This window comes from Haliotis asinina, chromosome 7, assembly GCF_037392515.1.
Source record: "Haliotis asinina isolate JCU_RB_2024 chromosome 7, JCU_Hal_asi_v2, whole genome shotgun sequence".
NCBI lineage: Eukaryota > Metazoa > Mollusca > Gastropoda > Lepetellida > Haliotidae > Haliotis > Haliotis asinina.
In genome coordinates, this window is record NC_090286.1 from 58,389,258 (window position 1) to 58,406,150 (window position 16,893).

Below are 16,893 nucleotides of genomic sequence, written 5' to 3' on the forward strand. Positions count from 1 at the left end.
AAGAAACTTACTGTTAGGTCACTCCAGATGGCTCAAACATGTAATCCAAAAACACGTCATACAATGACCTCATTGAACATGACACTCTGTGCAGTCTGCAAAATCACAGGATGGTACATTTGTCTCACAGTAGCCGTAATGCCATAATTATATGGTACTTACAATGTTCAGTACCATAGAATGGTAAAGCCTTGTCACAATATTGTAAAATCTTGTCACAGGACTGTAAAACCTTGTCACAATGCTGTAGTTCCTTGTCACAATAGTGTAAAATCTTGTAAAAAATCTCACGCATCTTGTCACTGGACTGTAAAACCTTGTCACAATACTGCGCAACTTTGTCTCAATACTGTAAAATCTTGACACAATACTGAAGAATCTTGACACAACACTGTACAACCATGTCACAACACTGTACAACTAAGTCACAATACTGTACAATCTTCTCAAAGGACTTTCACAGGAAAGTAAATGAAGTGAAACCTTATTTAGTTCAAATATTTCCTGAACTAGTTTCCTGAGTAGACTTCCACAATCCATGTGGAAAGTCTTCTATAAGAGGAACAGTGTGATGTACAGGTGCCTGAGTACAGGTCCCTGGAGTATGTGTCCTAGGAGAACATGTCCCTGGAGTACATGTTTCAGGTCTACATGTCCCTGGCGTACAGGTCCCAGGCCTACATGTCCTAGGAGTACAGGTCCCAGGTCTACATGTCCCTGAAGTACAGATCCCAGGCCTACATGTCCTTGGAGTACAGGTCCCAGGTCTACATGTCCCTGGAGTTCACGTCCCAGGCCTACATGTCCCTGGAGTTCACGTCCCAGGCCTACATGTCCCTGGAGTACAGGTCCCAGGCCCACATGTCCCTGGAGTACAGGTCCCAGGCCCACATTTCCTTGGAGTACAGGCCCCAGGCCTACATGTCCCTGCAGTACAGGTCCCAGGCCTACATGTCCCTGCAGTACAGGTCCCAGGCCTACATATTACCTGAACGTATTTAACCAATCAGAATTTCTCTAGATTCAGACTTGATACAAGTGGCGTAAATTGTGGACCTTTGATAAACTGTCATATAGTCCAGGAGGAGAATCTCAAAAGGGACCGCCATTGTAGTTTTACTACTTATACATAGCAGAGGACTAAATTTGTACGGATATATAAAACAAACAATTCATTTGGTATCACATGTTTAATACAGTATATTAAACTCCTGGACGAATAGGGTGTTGAGCACTTAAGCTCTTGTTTTCTTGTAAATTAATTATCTCTTTCACATCAGGCCAAAGTAATTCATTTTCTTTTTTTCACAGTCCTTGACTACTTCACCAAGAGGAAAAAAAACACATCATAACTTGTGATCTGGGTGCTTTTTTTGTTCAAAATCACTCTTAAAGCCATCTGTAAATGGATTTCAGTTAAATATTTGTTTAAAAAATGAGACCCGTGAAGGTCCCCTCGGTAGAACAGGCCTTCAGCAACCCATGCTTGCCATAAAAGGCGACTCAGCTTGTCGTAAGAGGCGACAAACGGGATCGGGGGGTCAGGCTCGCTGACTTGGTTGACACATGTCATCGGTTCCCACTTACACAGATCGATGCTCATGTTGTTGATCACTGGATTGTCTGGTCCAGACTCGATTATTTACAGACCGCCGCCATATAGCTGGAATGTTGCTGAGTGCGGTGTAAAACTAAACTCACTCACTCACTTTAAAAAATGTAGCAACAAATTCTACATCAAGACATGGTAAAGTGAGTGAGTGAGTGAGTTTATGTCACACAATATTCCAGCTATATGGTGGCAGTCTGTAAATAATTGAGTCTGGTCCAGACAATCCAGTGCTCAACAGCATGAGCATCTATCTGTGCCACCAAATCAGCAAACATGACCACTGATCTTCTTAGTCGCCTTACTGAAGGCCAATATTCTAACCCAGGACCATATTCTAACCACAGGTCGTAAAAATGGTAAAGCCAGGAGGACCTACTCAATACTTATTTTACTGCTGGCATCATCATTTGAGGTCCGAACAATTCTCCTTAAGTAAACATGTCACACAAGATGTTTCTTTATGAAAACAACAGTACAGCTACAAAGCTTTGGTTAGTACAGTGTTTGTTTCTGGCTCATCCAACCAGTAGATAATTCCTGCACATATGAGCTTGACCTAAAGTTGTAAAGATGCGACAATGCAAAACACACTTGGCCACACAGTACAGTCAATCTACCTCATAGATCAGCATTCAGATTGATTTAAAGCACTTTCCCAGTCCTAAGTCAATCTTCCACTCCAGAATGACAGACAACTGCTAGATTGGTAGCTTTCAGGGTGCTAGATGTTCTGTTTTTGTGCAAGACATGCCTGACTGTCGACTCCTTCCTGCAGTAAATCAGACACATTTAAGTCAAGATGGCTGCCTGTCAGGAATACACACTTGTGTCCCCAAGTGTAAGGAGTGAGTAAGGGCATGGTGTTTATACACCTGTCATCTATACTACTGCTATCACAGTATCACGTCATTGTGGACCACACAATACAGAATGTCAACTGTACACTCAGAAGACCTTCCTGCGTGCTGCAATGGTGTCCTCTAATCCATGCCATCACATCATGCTGGGAGTTGCTTTGTGATGACCATGTCCAGATTTCTTTTGTTCTAATCCTTGGATTTTTCTAGAGTTTAAATGTTGAAGACTTGTCTCCTAAATGTTTTGCTTAACAAACTACAGACATTTTAAGTTGTATGCTTTTCTTGAGGGTAATACAGTCTCATGTACATCTATTTGTAGCAGTGTTCTCTAAGTCAATAGGTGAGGGATAACGCTACCACAAACAGGCATGCATCATACTGTATTACCCAAGGGAGAAGCATACAACATAAAAATCTTACCACCATGTCAAATATACAAAATATCATTTTATTTTATTTGGAAGACTGCTATCGACATGTGAAGAAAATGGAGTCTGCCTCCCAACTGGATTTGTAAAATCAGTGAACCATAATCTGACAAACTTAAAACTGCTATGAAAATGGTTAATTGTGTTTGAGTTGAGTCTGCAAACTATTCAGTGTATAAAATAGTTAAATAAAGCAGTGAAAGTCAGTGAAATAAATGTGTACATAGTGGTCTCAAAAACAGTTAGTCAAACGGTTATTGGACTATGGGCACTGCATGCATCATATTACTGTGTCATACGACTGCTTGTGATACAGCTTCTCGGTGAAAGGTTTGGAGGTTACCATGGCATTGGGTAATATTTTTTCCAGTTGTCTCACAGAAATTTGTTAAAGCGTCACTGACCAATGAAATTAAAGTATTTTACATGAAGGCAAGACAACAATGATGAAACTGCAGTGCAGTTTAAAGCAGTGTTAAGCTGAAATCTTCCACTCTGACTGACATACAATCCACTCTACTAAAGTCCTCGATGTTGATGTTATGCAAGTCAAAAAGTTTCAGTTACCAAGGAACAGAATAAAATAAATAGAGAAGAGTAACTATGATCAAATGATTGTTGGTAAAGTATCTTTATTCATCAGGTCAGAACAGATCCCAGTTAATATTTGAATATTTTTAACTGTGATTTTTCCTTTTATCCCCAAATCCTGAATTTACACACTCAGAATGTTTTGTGGTTAATTTATTTCTTTTATGTACACCTGTCCGCTTACCATTTCCATGAAAACGGTGATGAGCCGATGGAAGCAAGTACCTCCAGCAGACAGGTGACCATGTCGTGATGGCAATCAGCCACAGTCAATCATGCATGCAATGCAAAAGACAATAATTACCAGGATCCCTTTCAGTGGCAATAACAACCACTTTCACCGGTGTCAACAAAATATGCATGACTTGCAGGATTGCTCCGAAAACAGAGATCATGTGGACGATTTCAATCATGCCAAAAACTCACGATAATCACTTGTTGTCATGAACATTCCACACACAATATACCATGTTTAAAAAACATAGCTGGTAATTGCACTCCTCATCTGTCTGCTATTGGCCAAGTCCCAGAAGACAGGGGTGTTAAATGTCTGTATTACCGTCACATCTGTCGTTCACCAATATCTTTTTACAAATCCTTATCAATGGAAAACAAAAGCTAAATAATAGGCACATAACCAGCATGACAGAATATATGTATTCAGTATATAGACCTGATGATCCAAAGAATGCTTTTGATGTATTGGTGAACCCTTGCATGCAACCAAGGCAAAAGGGCTAGCATTGCAAGTAGGCATGACAATCTGTTAAAACATACTCTATACTCGTGTCTAGTGTAGCTCTTCAGACAATGGAGGGGCATTAACTTGAGTGATCAGGGTAGGAAACTATTACCTATTCTTCGCTTCAACGGCCTCTGACACAACATGCCATTTGTTAAACCTGTACAAGTCAAAAGAGTTTAAATCTGACCTGGGCACATTGCCAAGCAATACTGGGAAAGTACAACACAACAAATGTACAAATATACCCATCATTGTTCACTCAGAACTGAACTTACAAACATTCACAGGATTACTGGGAACCCTGCTACTGGGAAAATAACTGAGATATTTGGGGTCATGACAGACGATGACGTTAGATATATTCATGATACATCCAACTGTTGGAACTGATTCTAAATGATATCATCAGTGAAATATTAGATACATGCCGTTTCATGAGTCAGATGAATCTGATAATGTTCTGCCACTGAGATAAACATTCACAATACCTATGTTTCTACATAACCTGATAATATCGCACATATAATAATCCAACTAAAGGCATATCAGCATTGCTATGGTCTTATGATGTTACTTTTTACACCAAAGTATCTTAGAAATGATTTTTATATGAGTTCTAGTCACACCTACTGGTTTCTTTTTGTGTAATATCTATGTCAATAATACAGAGGAATATTAACTACCAAACCTCTCACAATTACAACAAATGATTTTCCTCTTAAACATAACTATTTAAGAAAAATGCAAAACATGCAAATAAAAACACATGAAACTGATTTCTTCTTTTTCACATAAATCCAAATGTATTTCTAACTACAAAACAGAAAATAACCAGGATTAAGACAACAAGCCGAAACGTTAAGCCTGCCAGCCATGTAGTTTCAAAGACCTTTGAACTGTGAGAGTAAATCCAGTCAAGTTTCGTACCAGTAACCAGGGCACCTTGAGGTGAGACAACATAATATTCTTATCCCAAGCAAAGGTTAATAGTCTGTCCTAACAATTAAACACCTGATAGCATGTGGATGATACATATAACAGCAATGTAAGCAGGGCCATCAGAAACCACACTGTGAAGAGTTAAGATGTCTAAATCAACCCATAAAGCTTGAGAATATCCTGAAGGGATGACTTGTGGTACTGGGTGTTTTGTCGTGATGTAAACATAGCACTGTCCATGTCCAGCTGAGGCCTGTGACTGACAGACTAATAAGCTCATATTACCCTTGTTGGATCCTCCTCCAAAGGCAAGACAACATAACAGTTTTGGATGACCAGCCGGTCGGTCGGTCGGTCACTCACCTTAGACATTGTCATTGAGATGACATGGTTCGGGTGTTTTACTGAGAAGCACTGAAGGATTGTACAACCATTTTTTCTTAAGCCCAAGAACAATTCCATGAGTATGAGAATCTTCAACATGTTATACACTCATGAAGAAATATTGAATAAGTTTCCTTGACTACGATACACCTTTCATGACTTGATGCAAGTGAGCTCGTTTCCAGCTTGTTCACTGACATGATCTCTCAAACATCAAACATGTCTACATGTTGCTATTAAAGAAATATGGAACAAATCCATCTTTACCTGCAGCAGAAACAGTAATGTCAGGAAGAATCAATCTTCAGATCTAAGTCTGTTCAGTCTTTATCACTATTTCAACAAGAGTCATCAGAAGATGACATATCCCACTGGCCCCTACATATTTGAAAGGACAAATCATCTGACAGTTACTTCATGTTTTCTTAGATTAAGTTTGAATCGTTTCCATAGAAGTCATGATAATTATAAATGCCATATATCTGTAAACAGCAAAAGGCACCACTTCAAGATCTGTCTCCTATATCTGCCAAGATCTGTTGAAAGATATCAAATGTTTTTCTCTGGAAACAAAGCCTTTCCCTCCATTTTGCGACAAAGTCAGAATTGTTTCCATGGAAACCAGGAAAAAGAAAAATGCAAAAACACTGAAAATAGCAAAAGACACCACTTTGTAGTCTGCCTCAAATCAAATATCTGCCAAGTTTTGCTGTAAGATACTGAATAGTTTTCGAGTTGTGCTCCGGAAACGAAGCCCCTCCCTCCATTTTGAGAGTTAAGTCAGAATCGTTTCCATGGACACTGGGAAAATGATAAATCACAAAAATTTGTAAATAGCAAAAGGCACCACTTTAGGGTCTCCCCTACATATCTGCCAAGTTTTGCAGAAAGATATTTAGATGTTTTTGAGTTGTGCTCCAGAAACGAAGTCCAAAACGTTTCCATTGAAACCCGGAAAATAATAAATCACAAATACCTGTAAATACCAAAAGGCACCTCTTTGGGGTCTGCCATAAATATCTGCCAAGTTTTGGTGACAGATATTAGGAACATTTTGAGAAGTGCTCCGGAAACGAAACACACCTCTCACTTTTGAGTCTGAATTGTTTCCATGGAAACCGAGAAACTAAGAAATCACAAAAACCTGTAAAGAGCAAAAGGCACCGTTTTAGCTTCTGACTGGTATATCTACCAAGTTCTGCAGAAAAATAAAGAACAGATTTTGAGTTCTGCTCCGGAAACGAAGCCCATCCCTCCATTTTGAGACTATGTCCAAAATATTTCCATGGAAACTGGGAAAATGATAAATCACAAAAACCTGTAAAGAGCAAAAGACACCCCTTTAGGTTCTGATTGATATACCTATCAGATTCTGCAGAAAAATATTGAATGGTTTTAGAGTTCTGCTCTTGAAACGAAGCCCACCCCACCATTAGACTAACACCAAAATGTTCCAAGAATGGTCTAAAAATATTGAACGGTTTCTGAGTAATGCTCTGGAAATAAAATGATTACGGACGGACAGACGGACACACGAGGCGTCAACTATATCCCTACGTTACACACCGGGGGGATAAAAATCTTATAGAAGTCCACAGGGCCACCAATAACAATTCAGAATTCAGTCATCCATTTAAAGACTTATCTTTGTTGTAATGATGGCTGCACTTCTTTCCATTTAATGGCAAAACACTGCTTAGAGGTATATAAAACTATTTCCTCAGAATACCTTATGGAAATACGAAATAATTACAGGAGGAAAATATGCATTCCGTGCTTACTGCTGATTCCAGTGCTGAAAGATATTTAGTAATGAAGGTTGAAAACAAAGACATGAGAGCAACACAATTACTGTGCTCCTACGGTTTCAGTGTTTTTACTTTGTGTTTTCACTGATGACTCATTAAGATTCTCACTCTAGATAAAGAATCTTACAGGAAAGAATTTTCTTGAAAATTTGGCAAAAAATTTGTAAAGACCTTAAGTCATAAACAGAAACATATATTCTGAGTTCAAATATTCTTCTTTCCAAACTGATAGTTAGGTGATGACTTATTGTTCACAATTACTGCCTAATGAATGCACTATTCACCATCAGACGAGGGAGTTGGAGACTGCTACTTTTCCAGGCAATACTGATTATGTTCTTTGATGAAGAACACAATTAGACCATGACAGCAACTACTGTCGTTTTGTTCAAATATGGAAAAGGTAATTGATTCTTACCTAATTTTAACAGATAGGACATACATTTTATTCAAATCCTAAAATATGACTCTTGACTTATTCCTTAAATTCAGAACACTGATCCTTTAAAAGGAGCCTAAGTAAATGCAGACTTTTACTTCATCAATATTTACATTGTTCTAGAATATTTTTAGACACATTACAAAACTATAATTATTTTAGGAAAATGCTAAAAAAGTAATGCTGGGGGTATATTAAGATAAACAGCAAGTATTTCCGTTGTTGTCCTGCGTCATACATATTCCTATCTCCCACTATCTGAGGATTCCGGATTGACTTGGCAAACAATCACAAGATTGACATTTCCGCAACGCAGGCCCGTGGCCCTATGAAATAATACTCACAATGTTTAAACTTTTATCAACTCATTGTTCCTATCAAATAAGGACATTGCATTATCAACAACAAAACACAATACACAGATCATTGACTTTCTGAAATGAAATGAATTTTTCATTCAGCATAATCACCTTCACATTATACAGAGATTACAAGACTGTGAATCTTCTATTGTGAAAAAAAATACAAAATTTGAAAAAATAGTCACTTGGTGAACATGTGATCACGGTTGAGAAGAGAAGGGTGCAAAGTTAAAGGGGATTGCTAATCAGGTGTATCATTAGTCTTGTGAAACAAACACAACAATAACCAACTTCACTAAATAAGAAATATTCAAACTATCTTGAAAAAGATGGGTTTTAAGTAGAGATGCAAACAGGTGATTCTATTTAATGTATATTTATTTGATCCTAGGATTAACTAGGATTAAAATTGATATTTAGTATCATTAATTGCAAAAAATCTGCTGTGTAAAAACACAAACTGATAGTTATAAGATATATTATGACTGAATTCTTGTGAGACTTGGAAAATACAATATAAGGTCATGTCCTACCCACAAATGTCCAAGTGTGTGGATTTTGAACATTACCAACAACACTTACATGAATGTGTATGCTCCAACCACTACCAGAACAGGTCATTTGTCCCTGTTCTTCAGGAGATTTTATAGTCATGTCTAGGACCGCAACTATTCCCCCAGACAACAACTTGATTTGATTTTCAATATTGGACCTCAATTCAATCATTTTCAATTTGATTCTAAGTAAAAACATCAGTTTTTAATTTAACTCTCCGAGTTGGCATTTTTGGAGTGAAATCAATCGTCAACTTGGCAGTTTCTACTAACAACAATTCTCACTGGATGATTAGCCCAGAGTCAACCAACCAGGTTTTGCCTTATTCCAGCGCTCTAAGCAACTCGAGTTGGAGTCAAAATTATGTTCTGGCTGTGTGGAAATAATTTAAATAGGTACTCAAATATAGAATTAAAATAACAAAAATGCTTATCAAATATAGAAACAAAGGAGTCTGTTTTCATTTTCAATGAAATGAATTGTTTCAGCCCTAGTCATATCCTTGAATTAAATAATGTCTTCATGACTGACATGACGGTCCTATTATATCACAAACTACACGTACAACACACAATGTATAAAACAAACTGTTCCATGTTTAACAAGATTAGTTCTTCTTTTTCATTAACAAGTATTTATTGAAGGCCTCAAACCATTGATAACACTAATAACAGATTTCATGTAAAATGTTTATTTGCTGCATCCTAAAATTGGATGACATTAAAAGTTTTGTTTTAAAGATTACATAAAGTTTGTAACCAGTGAGTCACTTCAGCAGTCACCAGTAACAGGAACTGACAAAACCTTTCTAAGCCCTTACAGGATGAGTAGTTTGCAAACAGCATACAGCTAGTTCAACAAGATGGTTGTTTTTCTCGTTCATTAAATGTGTTTGATATTGGATAAATATGTTAATTTCTCAAGTTTGGTGGTGCAGGGAACGAGGCATTTTCTGGAATACCAAGTTTTCCATCTAACAAACTAAACTTCGAATACATTTTCCCGATTTCTTGAATTTCACTTGTCATGCCCAGATCCAGGTCCGATTCTCCACATGGATACAATGTGTAAAGCCCATTTCTGATGTCTCCGGTCATGATATTGTTGGAATATTGCTAAAAGCAATGCAAAATTCAATTCAAACAGTCAACTTTTTTTTTTCACATAATGTCAGGTTTTATCTTTGCCCACAATGGTGGTAATCCCACCCAGTGCCAAAGAATGACAGATGGAAACTGTACAAATGATTGTCAGCTCCTAGTAAACACACTTCAGTTCACAAACCTAAAAAAAACAGGCCAAAACTCAAGAATGCATGACAAAAGAGGCCACATTATGCTACATTTTCAGAAAAATGAATTTCTGAGGTGAGGGAGTAAGTTCTAGAACTTAAGGAATTAAATGTTTTATCTGACTTTATGGTTTGGTAGCTTGTAACAAATAGGGTCACTTAACGTGTAAAAAGATCTGTCTGAAACTGAAAACATATGCCCTGTGTAGAGAAGACTGATGTCAGTACATTATTTCACAAATGTTCTTAATTAAAATATTGATAGTGTAGTCTGGAATGAATAGTGTTAAATTCTTTTTGAAACCTCCTTTAACAAAATTTAGGACCAAATAACTTATTCCAAAAGAGCACTTAATAAGCCACAGAATGTCCCTTTCTTTGATAAACTAAGTGTATACTTTTCTTTAAAAATGCTAAAACAAACTGTCTTAATGTCACTGAAATGCCAACATAACAAATCAGTCTTTTCCTCTGTGAAACAATACATCTGTGAAACTAAATATTAGAAAGTGTAATGCACAGATATATAAGAATGCAAACACATCCATTTGAAGGTCTATTTTTACGACACATTCTCATCTGTGCATGGTGTTAGCGGAGTTTATCCCACTTCTCACAGGTTCCTCTGTTGCAATGGAGTGCCAATAATCAGATTTACATAGCCAATAAGAAGATGTCAAAAATCAGGTGCCGCTATGCTTCCAGCCTGTTAAATCCCCTGCTGAAGTAGCTCCTATCCCTGGGACTGACCCGTCATGCAGCTACACACCTATAAGCCGGGGATAAGTCCTCATATCACAACAATCCCAGACAAGGATGTAATACGACACGTATCATACATGGCACAGATCATAATGCTTTACATACAGCATAGATAAACAATGATCCATATTTCATTCCAAGGAACTTACAATGATAATCCAAATGTCATATCCTTGTATGTAAATAAACAGGCTTGTTTGTGGAAGTCATGACACTAATTGCTGAGAATTGTTTTCTAACTTTCAGTATTAATTTATCCTGACTTCTCAGTGGAATCTTGTTCTTTAGTGCAAAGAATATAGCACTAGCTGCTGTGAGATATGACATTTGTTCTACAGACAAGCAAGCCCAAGGCACCAAATCTTTGAAGTGAGTTCAAGGAAACAATCTCTCAAGAGCAAGATTTGACAATGATGCATATTTTCAATATTTCTAAAATTTTGTTACTAACAGTTGCAAAGAAAAGACCATGAATATATTCAAATAGTAGAATTCTAAACAAAATCAGCTCTTTTGAAATGATTATGTCACTATTCTAAAGTGCTGAAAAGAACAAAATCTGTTTATCATGCGTATCAACATATCTGATAACTTTCATGAAAGGCTATGTTCGATTATGTTATGTGCAGTTAATATGGGCAAATGCTTTTTCTTACCAATGAATATATTATACCTTGTGAATACATATCCAGTTGATACTGTGAAAAACAACATGTTTGTATCAGCAAATATTGGGAAAAAACAGACAGTATAGCAGACAAGAAGCAAAACAAGGCTTCACATGAACATCAACTCAATCTTTGATGTCCCAATAATTGTTTGTGTGACATCACCAGTGTTTGAAATGACATCCTGTATATTTCTGTGTGAGGTCAGGGCTCCAGATAATTTTTCAACATGAGGAGCATGTACGCCTGATTTTTTCAATGCAGGAGTACTTGGAAAAGTTAGAGTACTGAATAGAATTTAATGGCATGTAAGTAATCTTGTGTTTCGTTTCATATATGCACCACAAATTTGTTTCTCTTGTGTAAACAGGTCAATATAAAAAATAAAGCAATACTTTTTCAGATAAATACAGATGTAAATGATTCTAGGACCGTACACCATTACTGTGGTGCATATCTGCTACGTTTTCTGATTTTTTCCTACCATATTGTGCACATTTTTTATCCATACATGCACTGATACGGCCCTTATCTGGAGCCCTGTGAGGGGGCATATGTCAGCCCAACTCACACATTCACTCTGGAAAGAATGGATGCATTTACTTTCAATAACAGAACACATCTCTCGAATTAGAGTATAACCAACTTACTAAAGTGCAAGACATGAAGCAATTTAGCAACATTCTAGCTAAAATGTAAGTAACTGAAAAATATCTGAGAGTAAAACATTTACCAAGAAACAGGTGAATGTAAATGTTACACCTTACCCAAATATGAAGACAGTAGAATTCAAAACATAAGGTCTGAAAGTGTTGGTAACAGGAACTCAACATCAACTCTGCAGTTTAGATACAATCTTCTGTCCAGATCATATAGGTTACAGTATTATGTGAATCACATTAAATGATTTGTCAAATGTTCTTGCAGTATTGACTGGCATGTCAGTATGTGAGAACTTCCCATCTCTATAGCAAAGAGAAGACCATCAACATGACTTGAGGTACCTGTTGCAGCCATCAACAGCAGATGACTAAATGTTCACAAAAGAAGTGTACTGCTGCAACACACAAAAAACAAAACCTAATAATATCTTCATCAAGCTCTACATTGGCCCAGTTGAGAATCACCAACCACTACCTGACTCTGAGTGTACTTCCAGTGCCAGTAGTTAGTATATTTATACATAGTCTTAAGCACTGGTGCGATACGATAGATATTGCCAGGTGGTATTTGGAATACGATACATTTATCACATACAGAAGTGGAATATTTTCAGTATAATCCATATGATGATGTCAGTATCTACCTGGGGTGTGACATGACATGTTATGCTATGTTTCCACATGTGATGCGACACACACCAATGATTTTGACACACCTTCTTATATCACTGTGCACAATGTACTACAACGTATAGCAGTGACAGATCTTCAGTTATGCATTAATGTAACAGTAAATAGCAAACACAAGACTAAAATGTGGGTGCTATATTCTACCTGTTGTGGCCTTGGTATGAAACACCTACTCTCCCACTAAAGCTCCCTGAAATTATACCTCAGTGAGTCACAAAGTCATATGAGTTACAGACTCTCAGCCTGTGCTGTAAACTCCATTCTTACCCTTGACAGTAGCACACTTCTCTGGGAATCAAGGAAATAATGAGATTGACCCAAGCATGGATGAACCTGATCCTCAAATTCATATGCATGTGCTAGCACTCATTTATTGCTATCTCACTACACCTAAATGCTTCAGGTATGGCATGACAGGTATGCACAAGAACTGGAAATTATCTCTGGAAAAGGACATAAATGTGGTGGACAGATTACCAACACACAGTCACTGGACTATGCCTTCCTGTCACAGACAGCTGACAACCAAGCATTGCTGACCTCTAATGTCATAATTATCATCCATGTGCATATACATGTATATGCACACTAATGGTACACGTTAACCGTGTGGATGTAAAATTTAACCTAACATATTAACCCTGTATATATCAACAATAGCGTTACACATCAAATACGAGTTTATCATGTAACAACCCAGTGTTTATCCAAAGTATAATGCAATATGTTAAGTGTGTGTATGTAATATCAAACCAAACATATTAAAAATGTAAATCTGAAAAAAATGGTACATATCAATCATGTCTTTATTACAACCCAGTGTTTATAAACTTTAATGATATGCATTGACCCATACATATTAACATTAACTGTACATACTACACCTGTACGTACCAACTTTTATCGTACAAAGTAATGTTGAAAACACCCCTAACTTTCAGATACAGCTTGAATACAAAACTACTTATTATTTTGTTTTACTTTTGATACCAGAATAATCTATGTGTTGTGCAGTTTTTAGGCTCTGTGTTTAATAAATATTGAGCCATATGTTATACCTACATATTGTCTACATTTTATATCCATTTACTGCCTATATAATCAATATAGCATCTTCAGAATATACAAATAAGGTTCATACATTACACCAATATATTGTCTGTGTCACACAAATAGTTGTTATACACATACATTGTTATAGCATTAACATGATGTGTAATTGACATATAACATCTTTGCCCCTTATATACTCTATACAAGCACTGTGTCTTCAAATGTCCCTTATAATTCAAAACCTACTTAGGCTTCAAGATCACTTGCAGATCTCAACAGAATGCCTTAATCATTTTCCACAGAAATAGAAATCAATAAAACAGTGAAAAATATTAGATTCACCTTGCTTCAGATTACTGAAATGTTTTAATGAAACATTCATAACTCACGTTATACATTGTTTTTACTTATGTTTTGTTACTATCCAGTATTATGTAAATATTAACACTTATTATCACATTGTAATTATTCCATCATCTATTATGACAAATGTTTGGATCACATGAAACTTTAATGGAGTGTATTCTTAAACAACTTCCTGTGTTTTTCTATCTGCAAATCAATACCATATATCCCCTGACAATTGCAGTTAAAATCAATCTATCAACATATCAATGTGATGAATCAACACGTTTCTCCTTGGAATATTAAACAACAAATGTGAAAATCAATGATCATCCCTGACGATGAGGCTATTATTTCCTTTAATCAACAATCACATGAATTGCTAACCACTTCTCTGGTTATCGTGACCAAACTTCCAGGAAAAAGTTATGTTTTTTTGTCGACAATCACGCTACCTGAATACGTCTATTAGGAAACTGATTGCTCTTTAATAAAAAACTGACTGATGAGACTAGAAAATGTAACATCAACCTGGCAATGTAGTCTCCTTAAAGTTGCCAGAGATACTGAAATAACATCTGAAGAAAGACAAACATTTACACTTCTGATGCAATATCTAAACATAAACACAACATGTTTATTTATGCCATGTAATGAATGATACGCTGTGTCTCCTACACAATAGACTGGCAACATTGTATAACTCCTCAACTGTATTTAAGCTTTCACAGTTTCATTTGTCAACACTGTGAATAGTGTTAAGCAATATGATGAATTATACCCTGGCTATACATTTCTATTGTTCTAGTTGCAGGAGATATTTAGCTTAATTTAACGTAATAGCAACAAACTAGGATGATCAAACAAGTTTGAAAATCACATGTCAAGTAATTTAATCAAGGATGTGTGACAATGAGTGTGAGTGGGACAGAACTATTCAGTCAAGAAATATATGAGCAATGTCAGTTACGTCCAGGTGCGTATTGCACAATGACACCCATTAGGTATCATACAAAGACATACAATCAACAAACTGTTGTAAAAAGACCGCTTCTATTGTCGTTATGATTCATTATTAAATTATTATTATTAATTACCTTCTCAATAAAAATAAGGTCCACGGCGTTGAACATTCAATGACACCACACATAAACAGATATCGTTCCCTCAGTCTCAGAGCTGACCCCTCCAACATTCAACCCTCCCTCCGCTACCCTCATCTTAAGACTTGTTACAGAACATTGACTGTCGGTGCCAACGTTGTTCTGACAATCACTGCTTTACAAGCAGAAGGTGGTGCCAATTTTAGCAGACTTTAACGAATACCTTACGAAAGCTGAGAAACAAGTGAGTTAGTCATTACAGTGAGCTGTGCTAGCAGACGTCAGGCCGTGAGGCACCTGCCATCGAACATGCCAACTTAGGTAATTAAACTCCAGAACAAAATAACAGAATCTACCCTATGACAATGGACAACACTCTTACCACTAATTTGTATAGTCCGGGTGGCGTCCTCACATGTTGACGTGATTGGCGAATTGCTATCCGTTAGTTTGAGCACCGGGAAGTAACCAAGCTCTGGCGTCCGCCACTACACGGTAGATACCGCGAGATGGCGCTGTGTGCTTCAAGGAACATGGCGACTTCTACCTATAGTCCGTATCAACTTTAGGCCGTCAGGTGTGCACAGGTAGATCCCCGATCCCCTGATTCACTGTGCTCATCTGCACGCGTCTTATGTTTTCAATTATTAAAGCTCATAAGCCGATAAAAGTTTTTGTATCAAGTTGTATGTTTTGGTAGTTTATGCATATATAATCTCCCGGGTCTAATATACAACGTTTAATCTCTCCGATCCTGGGGGAAATTACCTTCTTGTGAAGCGGAAACGTAAATGGAAAGAATAACCAGTTTTACACTATACGTGATATTCTTTCACTTCAGAAATTAGATCTGAGATCCCATTTTCTCAATCAGTAGGAAAATAACGTTCTGATGCCGCTCGAATGATAATCATGTATAAATGTCTAATGATAATATGACCAAAGTGTGAAAAATCTAACATAACATGACCATGGTCCCACTCAGGGTCACTGAAAGTCACCACCTTGAGAATGTAACCTTGTACTGTTGTATAGAGTACCTAATTAGAGAGAAGAATGATGACAATTTTTATGGATCTACAACTTGTTATGTTCAATATCGTACTTCCCAACATCTAAAATGCCACTCAGAGAAGTTATTGTATTTTGTGAAAGGTGACGTTTCGACGTTGATTCTAAATTTTGCAAAGAAGTCCGGAACGTCGTCTTTCACAGAATACAAGAAACGGTATATCCTTATTAAATGTCACCATTCCTCATCAACTCAACTTCTAAACTTCCCATCAAAGAACCTCTTAGAGTGAGTTTAGAATATATTCACCTTCGCGATACAAGTTCCATTCAGTTGCCATGACAAACGCCTTTCTTAACAGTGGTGGACTACAAAACCCAGTTTTACGCAGAACTCCGCGAAAACCCAGTCATAAAGACGTCAATATAACAGTTTGTAACGATAACTGTTAACACACAAACGCGAGCATGGTCGGAGACAGTGACGTAGCGTTGGAGACAGTTACAGATGCCATGGAGGAACGGTATTGAGCGCCTGATAAAACATGTATCTGAATTATCATTCATAACGGGCCGGGTTACTCG

General features: G+C 37.1%; 1 protein-coding gene across 1 annotated transcript in view; it reads right to left on the minus strand.

The window, feature by feature from the left end:
- Positions 1-15,808, minus strand: part of LOC137291379 (zinc finger protein GLIS3-like) — a 68,253-nt gene extending 52,445 nt beyond the window's left edge. The window contains exon 1 of the mRNA XM_067822699.1: positions 15,680-15,808. The gene's annotated coding sequence lies outside the window, so the exon portion shown is untranslated. The remainder of the gene's footprint in view (positions 1-15,679) is intronic.
- Between the last annotated feature and the right edge of the window lie 1,085 nt (positions 15,809-16,893).